Source organism: Canis lupus, chromosome 23, assembly GCF_011100685.1.
Source record: "Canis lupus familiaris isolate Mischka breed German Shepherd chromosome 23, alternate assembly UU_Cfam_GSD_1.0, whole genome shotgun sequence".
Taxonomy (NCBI): Eukaryota; Metazoa; Chordata; class Mammalia; order Carnivora; family Canidae; genus Canis; species Canis lupus.
The window spans coordinates 34350779-34364394 of NC_049244.1; the positions used below are offsets into that span (position 1 = coordinate 34350779).

General features: G+C 39.4%; 2 long non-coding RNA genes across 2 annotated transcripts in view; one reads left to right on the forward strand and one right to left on the reverse strand.

The window, feature by feature from the left end:
- Positions 1-10299, reverse strand: part of LOC119877424 — a 112898-nt gene extending 102599 nt beyond the window's left edge. Inside the window, exon 1 of the long non-coding RNA XR_005376727.1 lies at positions 10231-10299. This is a non-coding gene — a long non-coding RNA (uncharacterized LOC119877424). The remainder of the gene's footprint in view (positions 1-10230) is intronic.
- LOC111091954 lies at positions 218-11758 on the forward strand. The gene is made up of 3 exons (XR_005376728.1): positions 218-728; positions 10550-10635; positions 11626-11758. It is a non-coding gene; the product is annotated as an uncharacterized LOC111091954 (long non-coding RNA).
- The last annotated feature ends 1858 nt before the right edge of the window (positions 11759-13616 follow it).

The following is a 13616-nucleotide window of genomic DNA, read 5'->3' on the forward strand; positions in this document are numbered from 1 at the left end:
AGTGTTACTATAAAAAGTTTTCTTAGCAGGAATGGACTAAGTCCCTTTAGTAGAAAGAAGTTTGTGCTTGGAGAAAGTTTGTAACGGAGTTGTTGCCAAGGGAACCACTGGAAGCATTCCTAAAGTCACACAGAGGTCTTTGAATCCAAAACCCCCACCCTCCTTCTTTCCCTACCAGCACTGCTGGAACCACTGGCTCATTCTAGAAACTAATGCCACTGGTCATTAGTTTCCAGGAGCAGAAAATGATCTAGAGAGAAGCAGGGGGGAAAGCTAAGGAGTGAGAGGTGTATTTCTCCTTTTGTTTAAAGTGAATTTAGGATGGTTTGCCTGCAGGAAAACATGTAATGGGAAATCAGTCCTGGTGGTTCACATTCTGAGCCTGGAGAGGGACACACCAATGTGAACTTCACTTTCTCACTCTGACCAAGGGAGGGTAGAAGGGTAAAGACATGGAGAGAGATAATCTGTTCTCTGGTCCCTGGGAAGAACTCAGAATGAAAAGGCTTATGGGATGATTAAACAATGAGGGAAGGACTTTCGGTTGAGAAAAGCACAGAATGTTACAAAACCACCTGGTCACAGCCTATAGGTAACAGGAGGAATTAGAATGAGCCAGAGGCAGTGCTGGTGGAGAGAAGAGGAAGTAGAGGTTCTGGGTTCAAAGAGCTCTGTGTGACTTTAGGAAAGCTTCTCACAGCCTGGGCCTCATCTCTCCAGTTGACAGGGTATGAAGTCTCTGCCAAATACTCCTTAAAATCCCTTTTATTGTCTTCATAATCTATAATTTGATCCCCAAATACAGTTATTAAATATATATGATATATAATATTGTAACATATGATATACAACTATATATGTGTGTGTGTGTATATGTATTGTTATTATCCTTTGATTTTTAGGTTTTAAAAATGCTTTGCAACCAACTGTTCTAATAAACATTCTTTAAAAAGTGGAAAATTTCAATTTAGCTCCAGATCTGAGAAAACATGACACTACTGCTCAGGCAGGCCTGTCATGGCCAATAGGTTTTGTCTTGTGTGCCAACTCTGACTGACAGGCAGTGGCTATCTCGAGCAGTGCTGTCTGATAGAAATATGGGAAACATAAAAGTGAGCCACATTTGTAAATTTTTTAAAATGTGGTAAAAAACACATGACACAGAATGTACCCTCTTAACCATTTTAAGGGCACAGTACAGTAGTTTTAATTATATGCAACTGGTTATGCATCAGTTCTCTGGAAATTGTTCATCTTGAAAAACTGAACTTTATGCCCATTAAACACAAACTCCCTGTCCCCCCTCCTCTGGTCCTTGGCAGCCTCTTCTCTACTCTCTCTTTGGTTCTGACTATTTTAAATACTTTCTATGCATGGAATCAGACAGTATTTGTCCTTTTGTGACTGGCTTATTTCACTTAGCATAAGGTTCATGTATGATGTAGCATGTGACAGGATTTCCTTGTTTAAGGCTGCATATTATTCTATTTTAATGTATGTATCACATTTTTATTATTTATTCATCCATTGACAAACCTGTGGGTTGTTTCTACATCTTGGCTTTTGTGAATAATGCTGCAATGAACATGAGTATGTAAATATTTCTTCAAGATCCTACTTTCAAGTCTTTTGGACAAATACCCAGAAGTGGGGTTTTTGGATCATATGGTAACTCCATTTTAAATTTTTTGAGGAAATTCCGTATATTTTCCAGAGTGGGTATACTATTTTATAATCCTACCAATAGTGTACAAGCATTCTGATTTCTTCATATCATCTTTAATATTTGATATTTTCTGCCTTTGTTTGTTGACAGTGGCCATCCTAACAAGTATGAGGTGATACCTCATTGTGGTTTTTATCTGCATTTCCCTATGGATTAGGGAAGTTGAGCATCTGTCACGTGTTTGTTGGCCATTTGTATATCTTCTTTAAGAAAAGTCTATTCAAGTTCTTTGCCCATTTCTTAATTAAATTATTTGTTTTGTGGCATTGAATTGTAGGAGTTCTTTGTATATCCTACCTAGTAACCATTTTTCAGATATATAATTTGCAAGTATTTTCTCCCATTCTGTAGGTTGCCTATTCACTCTGTTGTTTCCATTGCTGTGCAGAAACTTTTAAGTTTGACGTAGTCTCATTTGTCCATTTTTACTTTTTTTTAATAATAAATTTATTTTTATTGGTGTTCAATTTGCCAACATACAGAATAACACCCAGTGCTCATCCTGTCAAGTGCCCCCTTCAGTGCCCATCACCCATTCATCCCCACCCCCCGCCCTCCTCCCCTTCCACCACCCCTAGTTCATTTCCCAGAGTTAGGAGTCTTCATCTTCTGTCTCCCTTTCTGATATTTCCTACCCATTTCTTCTCCCTTCCCTTCTATTCCCTTTCACTATTATTTATATTCCCCAAATGAATGAGACCATATAATGTTTGTCCTTCTCCGATTGACTTACTTCACTCAGCATAATACCCTCCAGTTCCATCCACGTCGAAGCAAATGGTGGGTATCTGTCATTTCTAATGGCTGAGTTATATTCCATTGTATACATAAACCACATCTTCTTTATCCATTCATCTTTTGATGGACACCAAGGCTCCTTCCACAGTTTGGCTATTGTGGACATTGCTGCTAGAAACATCGGGTACAGGTGTCCTGGCGTTTCATTGCATCTGCATCTTTGGGGTAAATTCCCAGCAGTGCAATTGCTGGGCCGTAGGGCAGGTCTATTTTTAACTCTTTGAGGAACCTCCACACAGTTTTCCAGAGTGACTGCACCATTTCACATTCCCACCAACAGTGTAAGAGGGTTCCCTTTTCTCTGCATCCTCTCCATTTTTACTTTTGTTGCCTGTGCTTTTGGTGCCATATCCAAGAAATCATGGGAAAATTCAATGTCATGAAGCTCTCCTTGGTTTTCTTATTGGAGTTTTTCAGTTTCAGGTCTTATTCTTATCTTTACTCCATTTTGAGTTCATTTTTGAACATGGTGTAAGATAACGGTCCAGTTTCATTCTTTGACATGTGGCTATCCAGTTTTCCCAGCATGATTTATTGAAAAAATTATCCTTTTTCCCACTGTATAGACTTGACATCCTTCTCAAAGATCATTTGACCATGTGCTGAGGGGTTCCCATGTGTAATGTTAATGATTTTTCTAGAAATCATGTTTTTTTTAAAAAAAGAAACAGGATTTATCAATGATATGTGTGTGTGTGTGTGTGTGTGTGTAGTTTAACTCAATATATCTAAAATCTTCAAGATATAAAATTATATTTTAAAAGATTTACTTATTTGAAAGAGAGATCACCAGCAAGGAGGAGGGGCAGAGGGAGAGGGAGTAGGAGATTCCCCAGCAAGCAAGGGAGCCTGATGCAAGGCTCAATCCCAGCACCCTGGGATCATGACTTGAGCTGAAGGCAGATGCTTAGCCAACTGCGCCACCCAGGTGCCCCAAGATATAAAATTATTAAATATTTTATATATATTTTAACTACGTTTTCAAAATATAATGTTTGTTTTACATGCAAGCACATGTCAGTACAGACTAGTCATATTCAAGTGCTCAATAGCCAGATGTAGCTAGTGGCTATGAAAATGAACACCCATTCATGTCTAGATACTTGTGTTGAGGATAATGAGTTTCCTTGATCAGTTAGCTGTGTCTGTAATGGATAAAATTTAGGACTGAACCCATAGCATGTCATGTATTTGTCAGCCTGGCTTAGGTCACAACCAAGACTATAACTATGTTCCCATTTTACCATAATTTTAATTTTGGGTTTTTGTGCTGAGATGACATCAGAAAGATCTCTATTTTTCCATTGAAAAGAATAATGGGTTTAGGGATTTGGAGTATTGGAGCAAGTTTTCCTTAGCAGATACAACTTCCCACATTTGGAAGAAAGTATCTCTGTTTTAGAAGAACCCATCCTAAAAAAGAAATAGAAGAACCCTTCCTAAGAGCTGAGATCCACATTTCTTCTCTGTGGTCTGAATTAGTTGGCTACTTCACTGTGAGGTCAGACAATGAACACCAACCAACCTAGCCTTCAGTTGTATAGTTGGAGTTTAAGTGGAAGACAAGCAAAATATCTTAGCATGTATCCTCAACCTTGCTTACACCTCTAAATTGATCATTGTGGTATCTTTTTCTAAGCTAGAAAGAGTTTTAAAAAAATCAGGTTCCCTTTAAAAACAGATACATCTTTAGTAACCAAAGCATCTTCTCAGTTATTAAAGCCTTCATCTGAGTGTGTGACCATATAGTCTTCCCCTTTTTCAGAGCTATCAGGGGTTAATTTGTGCCTATTTTATTATAACCTACTACAGCCAGACTGTTTTTCAAAATATGAGCAGTCATCATTACCTTCCTTGCTGACTGTTTCTTTAATCTCTTTGTCTTTGACAGAAATCATGGCATAATCTTTGGCATTTTAAAATTCATCTTCCCAAGTCTAGTTTACTAGAGATAAGGATAATGTTTGTCTTCAAGTTCAAGGAAGCCAAGAGAATGAGACTGGAAGGGCAGCCAAGATAATTTAGTAGGGTCAGCCTTTTTAGGATTTTATACTGTTTCTGGGTTATTTCTTTGAAGTTGAGTTCACACTGGAAATCATGGTATAAAGGTTAGAGCTACTGTAGTATTGATTCTTAATTTACAGAGTGATTATTTCCTAGGAAGTCAACTTCAGATTCTTTGGGTAATGACACACATGGTTTATTCCCTATAGAATATTTCTTGGCTCGTCTTTCTTAAAAGGCTTTATTGTGTGGCCTTGAGGAAATTACTGATTATACTAGTATCAATATAATGCAACTGAGGTAGGATATGAGAAATATTAATAAAAATGTTAGTGAATCACTTGGATCCTGTTGAAGTAAAATAAAAATTCCATAATGAGATAGATACTTTGTTATGAAAGATTCTGTCCTAACTTGGAAGCTGAAATTCTTGGACTAGACTCATTCCAATTTTGATGTTTGATTGAATACTTAACTGTTCCTATCTGTTCACAGAAAACTTTCTAGAGGATAACAAAACCCAGTTAAGAGCCCCATCATTAGTCTGTTCTCTTCAGACAAAATATTAAAGAAAGACTGATTGAATTGCTCATAAGGTTCAGAGCTGACCTCCCTGCCTTGTACCCAGGTGGTACAGCAAAGCCAGCTGAACTGACAGAGCAATGAGATAAGGGAGTAATACTTTGCCACATCCCAGGTGGTCACAGCTGGCACTGGAAAGGTTTTTCAACCTAAAGATTCCTGCTTCACAAGTTCGGAGGTTAAAGAGGGAAGACTTAGTTGGCTAAGTGCTGGAGCTAGAAACCTTCTATCTTGATTCTGTGATAGAAATTTAATTTCAGTTGAATTGTCATTTGTCCGGCTTCAGGAATGAATCACAGTTGGTCAAGCCATTGATTAGCTTTGAAGTGAACCAGTTCTGGACAAAGAAATATAAAGAGAGAAGATTTCCTTCTTTAAAGAAGGATTTCCCTCCCCTATAAGAAGTAAAAGGCTACAAAGAAAAAGCCCCTGCTTTGCACAAGCCTATTTCCTAACAGTGGGCTTAAAGGAACTGGTAGTTCTCAAAGTGTGGTCCCCAAACAGCAACAATAACAACATTGGGCAACTTGTTAATAATATATATTCTCAAAAGTTAACTATTGGGATTTCATCAACATAAAAAGCTTTTGCAAAGGAAACAGTTGACAAAACTAAAAGGCAACCTATGGAATGAGAAAAGATATTTCCAAATATCAGATAAAGGACTAGTATCCAAAATCTATAAAGAACTTATCACACTCAACACCCAAAAACCAAAAATTCCAGTCAAGAGATGGGCAGAAGACCTATACATTTCTCCAAAGAAGACATACAAATGCCAACAGACACATGAAAAAGTACTCAACATCACTCAGCACCAGGGAAATACAAATCAAAACCACAATGAGATACCACCTCACACCAGTCAGATAGCTAAAACTAACAACTCAGGAAACAGCAGATGTTGGTGGAGAAAGAGGAACCCTCTTACATTGTTGGTGGAGATGCAAACTGGTACAGCCACTCTTGAAAACAGTATGGTGGTTCCTCAAAAAGTTAAAAACAAAGCTACCCTACAACCCAGCAATTACACTACTAAGTATTTATCCAAAGGATACAAACAGTGATTTGAAGGGACACATGCACCCTAATATTTATAGCACCATAGCCAAAATATGGAAAAAGCCCAGATGCCCATTGACAGATAAATATATAAAGAATAAGGAGAAGGAAGGAAAAATAAGATAAGATGAAAACAGGGAGACACACCATAAAAGAATCTTAACTATAGGAAGTAAACTGAGCATTGCTGGAGGGGCAGGGGGTGGGGGGATGAGTTATGGGTGTTAAGGAGGACATTCGATGTATGAGCATTGTGTGTTATATGTAACTGATGAATTGCTAAATTCTACCTCTGAAGCCAATAATACACTATATGTTAATTAAATTGATTTTAAATAAAAAACTTTAAAAAATGTTAGCATAGCAGGCCTGGTGACTGCTTTCCTTAGAAGGTCCTGCTTACAAGGTGTCTGAAAACTGGATCTCAGGAGGGTTCCCATCACTCCCTGTTCAGAATAGTTCACTATGCCTAAACTTTAAAAGTAATATCATTTATACTGAACAGCTGCTTTCTGGAATTTTGGTACCTACTAGGCAGAAAATGCTTATGTGAATATCCCTCAGTGAAAACACTGGGCACTGAGTCTCTAGTGATCTTCCTTGGTAGACAACATCTTGTATGTGTTGTCACAACCCATTGCTGGAGGAATTAAATGTATCCAGTGTCGAGAGGGCTCTGGAAAGCTTGTATGTGATTTCCTCCAGCCTTTACCTCATGCGCCTTTTCCCTTTGCTAATTTTGTTTTGTATCCTTTTGTTGTAATAAATCTTAGCTCTGAGTACTAAAAACAAACAAACCAACCAACCAACAAATAACTTCTCAGGACCTATCCCAGACCTACTAAAACAGAAATTCTGGAGGTGGGCCCCCGCTACTGTATTTTAACAATTTCCGGAGATGATCTGCTACATGCTAACATTGGAGAACCACTGGTAAGGAGGTGATGTTTGGAGCTACTGTATCCTCCTTGGTCTCTGACCTCAATTCTAATGGCAGCACTGAGTAATGTAGAAGATGAATCCGAATGTTTCTGAATTAACCAACCCAGGAATTACCTATCTTTTGACTTCTTGAATGAGATAATAAAATATTGTCTAACATCCTAGGTAAGTAAAAAACCCCAAATGAATAATACATTATTACTATAACTCAGGGGTTGGCAAACTGTGACCCACAGGCCAAATCTGGTCCATTCCTCATTTTTGTGTGGCTTGTGAGCTAAGAATGGTTTTTACATGTTTAAATGAGAAAAAATTTTTAAAAATAATATTTTATAACATGTTAAGTATATATAAAATTCATATTTCAGTGCCCATAATTAAAAATATCATCTGTTTATGTATTTTCTGTGGCTGCTTTCATGCTATGATATGTACACAGTTGAGTAGCTGTGATAAAGACCATATGTCCTATAAGCTTAAAATACTCCCTAGTCCTTTACCGAAAATGTTTGCTGATCTTTGCTATAATTGACTGATCCTCTTCACTTCTTTAGGGCCAGAAGAAACAAAACCCACACCCTTTCAAATTTTCCTGTTATACAGGTACCTCTTTGCTTTTATGAGCCGGTCTGCTGTCTCCCTTCCTAAGATCTTTCTCCCTTCCCTAGATCTGTCCAGCAACCTGGAGGAGTAAGTCCTACTTCTAATTTCCAGCAGAAGGGAACTCGGTAGTCTGCCCATTACTTCTGTCCCTGGTGGGTCCTTGTCTGCCACTGCCTTGATTCTCTTTCGTACAGATGCCACACAGTCCAGGATGGTACCCTCTCCATGTCACATGCACATAGTAAATGTTTTATTTTCAGAGCAAAGCTATTATGTCAGGATGGCTGGGTCCAGTGGGGCTGCTGGAATTACGTCTTTCCTCCAAACCTGTAGGATCATATGTGGCCTGGGTCATTAATCCTGATGTCCCTTCCTATCAGTTAGCTCCTCCCTAAGGATCATGGTGCCCTTTTCTTTTCCTAGTTCTTTATTTTTAATTAAAATACAGTTGACATATAATATTATATTAGTTTTAAATGTACAACAGTGATTTAACAATTATAAACATTATGAAATGTTCACCATAAATATAGTAATCATCTGTCATCAAAGTTATGATATTACTGACTATATTCCTTATGCTATACTTCTCATCCCCATGACTTATTTGTCTTCTTACTAGACGTTTGTACCTCTTAATCTCCTTCACCTATTTCAGCCATCTCCTTCACCCCTCTCCCCTCTGGAAACTACTGGTTTATTCTCTGTATTTACAAGTCTGTTTCTATTTTTGTTGTTTGTTCATTTGTTTCTTAGACTCTATACATAAATGAAATCAGATGGCATTTGTCTTTTTCTGTCTGACTTATTTTACTTAGCATGATACCCTTTAGGTCCATCCATGTTGTCACAAATGACAAGATTTCATTTGTTTTTATGACTAACATTCCATTTTGTATATATACTACACCTTCTTTATCCATTCATCTATAGATGGTCTTGGTGTCTTTTTCTGTCCACTGACTTTGACCAGAATCACTGTCATCCCATGCCACAGTCTCCCTTAACTATGAACCTTACTTCCAAGAAAACCCCTGGTCCTTCAGAGCTCTGGATACCAAGATGTGGGATAGATTTTGCTAAACCATGTAGAGGAAGAAAGACCTTCTTTTCATTTCTTCTCCCTACAAAGTAAGGGGTAAAGGCCTCCCAAGTGACTTTATCAGAATAAAGAAATTTTTTTTGCAGTTAAACTTTTATTCTTTAAATCATGGTCAGAAAACTTTTCTTATGAAAGGTCAAACAGTAAATATTTCTAGCTTGATAAGCCATGCAGTCTTTGTTGCAACTAATCGACTCTGTCCATGTGATGTGAGAGCTACCATGGATCGTCCTGAGCAGATGTATAAAGCTGCGCTCCAAAGCACTGTCCAGGAACAGCTTTAAGGTAACTTGCTCCTCTCTAACACATGGAATTAGCTGATACAACTGTTTCCTATAGCTCAGTAAAACTGATGGCAGATTCTTTGACACTCTTCTGATCATGAGGCGACACATCGGCACTCCTCTTCAATCTGGGCTTACATGTGTCTGCTTTGATCCAGAGTATGGGAGAAGAGATGCAATGCCCATCCTGGGCCCAACTTCTAAGAGGACTATCAGGTTTTGCTTCCTTACCCTGCCCTGAGCCACCATGGAAGGAGCTCAACTACCCCAAGGCCACCACGTTGTGAGGAAGCCCAAGCTAGCCATGTGAAGATAGAGATGCTGATCCATGGCCAGTCCCCCGTTACTTCCACCCTTGTCATTTGAGTCTTTCAGTTGAGAACCTAGAAATCAGGAAGTAGAGAGAAGCTATCCCCATTACACCTTGTCCAAATTTCCTCCCCACAGAATCATGGGATGTAACAATAAAGAACTGTTGTTTTAAGGTACTATGTTTCTAGCAGTTTGTTATAGAGCAACAGATGGCACAGAACTTTACTATGATGCTGAATTTTGCTCTTATCAGAGTTTAACACTTATCAGAGGGAGGCTAGTCTGCCTTAAAAAGAAATTTCCTTCAAATAAGGTCTGTAGTTTAGTTAATGGTGTGGTACCAGTACCAAGATGAAATGTGAATTCCTAGTTTTGAGAATTGTATGATTGTTGTATCAATTGTTAACATTAGGCTGGATGAAGGATATAATTGAATTCTCTGAACTACTTTTTGCAACTTCTCTGTAAGTCTAAAATAATTTCAGAATAAAAAAGTAAACAATCTTTTTCATCTATACCTTGTTCTCTTTTGTCTTGGAGCCTGCATCTGTAGAACGCAATCTTTCTCATGGAAAATTGCCAGAGGCAGTTTCATGTGTCTCTATTTAAATCTCCCAGAAGTCTTGGCATGGCACTGCCATCATGCAGGAAATGCAGGTCTTTAAATTTCTACCTGGGCTGTGTCCATCTCAGAGCCCTGTGCTCAGAGCTTGAAGAGAATTTCTGAGACTTCTCTGTATGGCTCTCAGTGGCCCTGCCTAAAGGGGGTGCTAAACAGATACGAGAAAAAACTAAAGCAATTGGGGGTCATTTACCTTGTAAAAGGGATCTGAACCAGCACATCTACTGCCATCAGTCATGCAGTCACAACTGCAGAATGTCTGTGACTTTAAGAACTCCAGCTTCTTTGCTCAGAACCTCGCTTTGTTGGCATCATCCCTCATCCTGAGAAAACAACTAAACCAAAGACTACCCTCTTCTTATATCCTACCCTAAGAACTTCCAAGCTCAGCCCATAAGCAATAAAAACTGTGCACCCCATTTTCATTATAAAACCCCATTTAAGAATCGCCTGTATGGTAGTATTCCCTATTGATGCAGTAAGTCAGTAAGACTGTGTTATTCTGTTACCAGGTTTCTTTCTTTGAGGAGGGGCCTTACCATACAGAAGAGTGAGGGAGATTGAAATTGAAGCTTCTCGGTATAGAGAGATTTTTGAGGTGGGTTGCCAACAAGGATTTTTCTCATAAAAAATAGATTAAAAGTGTGAATCAGGAAAAAAAGGACAAGTGTCATTTACTCATTTCATGTTTCATCTAAATGTGTCAAGTGCTGAGGATTCAGAGGATAAAAAGATGTCTCTTTTTGTGATGCAGAGACAGATGCGTAAACACTCTGGGACAAACAGCAATGGCCATGGTGACAGAAGAAAGCAACAGAGGCCTTCAGAACACAGGGGTGGTTCACTTTGCTGAGCCCCATATTAGTGCCCACTTTCTTGCACTCAGTCTGCTGCAGCCACACTGGCTTCTCTGTTCTTCTTCTAACATGCCAAGCTTGGGCTCCACTTCAGGGTCTTCGTACTGGTTGTTCTGTCTGTAACATTCTACTCTCAGGTATTCATGCAGTTCACTCCCTCAATTCAGGTCTCTGCTCAAATGTCACTGTAGCTAAAATTTCTACTTCCCAATGCCCCACTCCCTTTCTCTTTAGACTTTAATTTTCTCAGTACACATTTTCCTTGCCTTGTTTATTGAAACTTTCTCCTAGCAGAATATAAACTCAATGAAGGCATAAAATTTGTCTACTTTGCTCATTGTTGCATCCCCAGAGCCTGGAACAGGGCCTGGTTCTCGTAGGTGCTCAATTAACATTTGTTGAATAAATGAATGAGACAGGAGGTCCTTTATGATCTCCTTGTCTCTTCCTATCACCCTTACTCAACTTTTCTTTATAACACTTGTCACCACTTTTGACTGTTTTAACCTTTTTTGTTTGTTTGTTTTCTGTCTGTCTCCCCTCTCCATGAGGACAATTTTGTTTTATTCATTGCTATATAATCTCTGTGCCCAGAATAATCTCTGGAACTTGGTTAATGCTCAATTTTTTTGAAGAATGAATTCATAAATAAGTGTATGAGTAAGTGAGCAAATAAATAGAGAGCATCTGTTGACTGTTTCTACCCATCTTGGCTACATTTCCCATTTCAGACTTGTAAAGCTCAAAGACCAAGCTTCATTGAACTGTGCCTCTCTGGGGTGCTTAAGAAAAAGCCAATAGGAGGAAGAACCTGGTACGCAAGACCTCAGCCCAGCTGACTGAGAGGCTCCCTAGACCTTGAAGCTGGCCTTAAAAATGGGTAGAAAGGGGACAGAAACTCTTCCTTTCCTTCTGCAAGGAAAACTGCTTCACACACAGACTATACACCGACTGGTATTTCTTCTCCTAAATAAACACAACTTCTCATTTCTCTGTTCTGTTAATGTCTTTGCTCTGGTCCCTGTCCCCATCCAAGATGTGAGAGTGTACAAAAGAGAAGAAAAGAAGTGCCATTGTGCATTCATAGCACCCTGGCCTGATCAGAATATTAGAACTACCTGGACTGGAAGGAATTTGCATAACTCCCTCACTAGATCCTCATTCCCTCTTCCTCCCTTTAATTCTAGCCTTTAGAAGCTTTGCAGGGGTTTTTAATTACAATCAAAAAAGGGCATGTACAGTAGTTAAGTAAAATAAAATAACAATACTTAAAATTACAATTGAGCCCCAAACGATGGACAGTTTATTCTCTGCCTTAAAATAAAATAGCTTTCATCTTTTCCCCCTTACAACAGCCTCCTCCGCCTAGATAATGCATTTCGTTAGATTTATTTGCTCAGCCCCGAAAACTTGACACTAAGGGGATTATTTAGTTTTAGATTTGCTGTAGTCCATAGTAATAGCCAACAGGGAAGGGAATGAAGCAGCAATATTAGCAGGGTGATGGGAGGGGAGGGGGCCGGGGAGGGGGCTGTGCAGTCTGCGGCTAAGCAAAACTGCTTGCATAAACACCATTAAGAAGATTTAGACATCGCTTTCCTTATCATCAGCACTCCTGGAAGAAATAAAAAAAAAAAAAAAGAAAAAGAAAAAAAAAAAGAAAAAAGGGAAAAGGGACAGGCCTTGACTTGCTGTGTATGCGTTTCCATTAAAGGTTCAATAGGAAATAAAACCAGCTGAGAGTCCAAATGCAGCGATGCTACAGACCCATCCACGCTGCCTCATCATGGTCCAAAAGAGACATTTGTTCCACATGTTACTGGAAGGAGCAGCTGGACAGAGAACAAAACACCCATCATCTCATCTGTGGTGAGCATAGGAACCGAAGGCTGCTGCCCAGGGGGAGCCGTGCTCTCCTGTATCACATCCTCACTTCCTTCCCAAAACCTCCACACATGCACACCTCACATCCCAGGATCAAATATTCCTGACTGTTCATGCTCCACCCCAACTGCTCATTTGCAGGGCATCGAGGACAGGAACTGGTAGGAAATAAGAAGAAACTGTAGTGATAGAAAGATGTGCTGTCTGTGTGTGGCTGCAGGATTGAGAAGGGTATGTTTGTCAAAGAGAGAGACTGAGGGGAGGGGAGAGGAGAGGGAAGAGGGGAGAGGAAAAGGGAGAGGGGAGGAAAGAGAGGAGAGGGGAAGGGAGGGCAGGAGAGGGGAGGGGAAAGGACAGGAGAGGGAAAGATAGAGGAGAGGGAAGAGGAGAGGGACAGAGAATGAAGGAGACAGAGAGATGAGATGAGTCTGAACAAGGAGAGAGGGGGAGAGGAGGAAACTGTGGTCAAAGGGAAAGTGAGAAAACATTTTAGCAGTTGGAAGTAGTTTCAAAGTAGTGCTGGAATCAAACAGGCTATTCCCAGAGGAGTGTGTGCCAGTTCTGTCTGTCTGAAAAGTTCTGTATGCACTTAGGGCAATGGAAGAGTTACAACTAGACACTGCATGGCTCATAGAGGACCAGGAAGAGATAATAACTAGGGTGCCTGGCTGGCTCAGTTGGAAGAGCACATGCTACTCTTGACCTTAGGGTGGTGAGTTTCAGCCCCACATGGAGTGTAGAGATTACTTAAGTAAATAAATAATTAAAAAAAGAAAGAAATGGAATTCAAAAAAAAAAAAAAAAAAGAAAGAAAGAGCAGATAATAACTGCTGTGGGA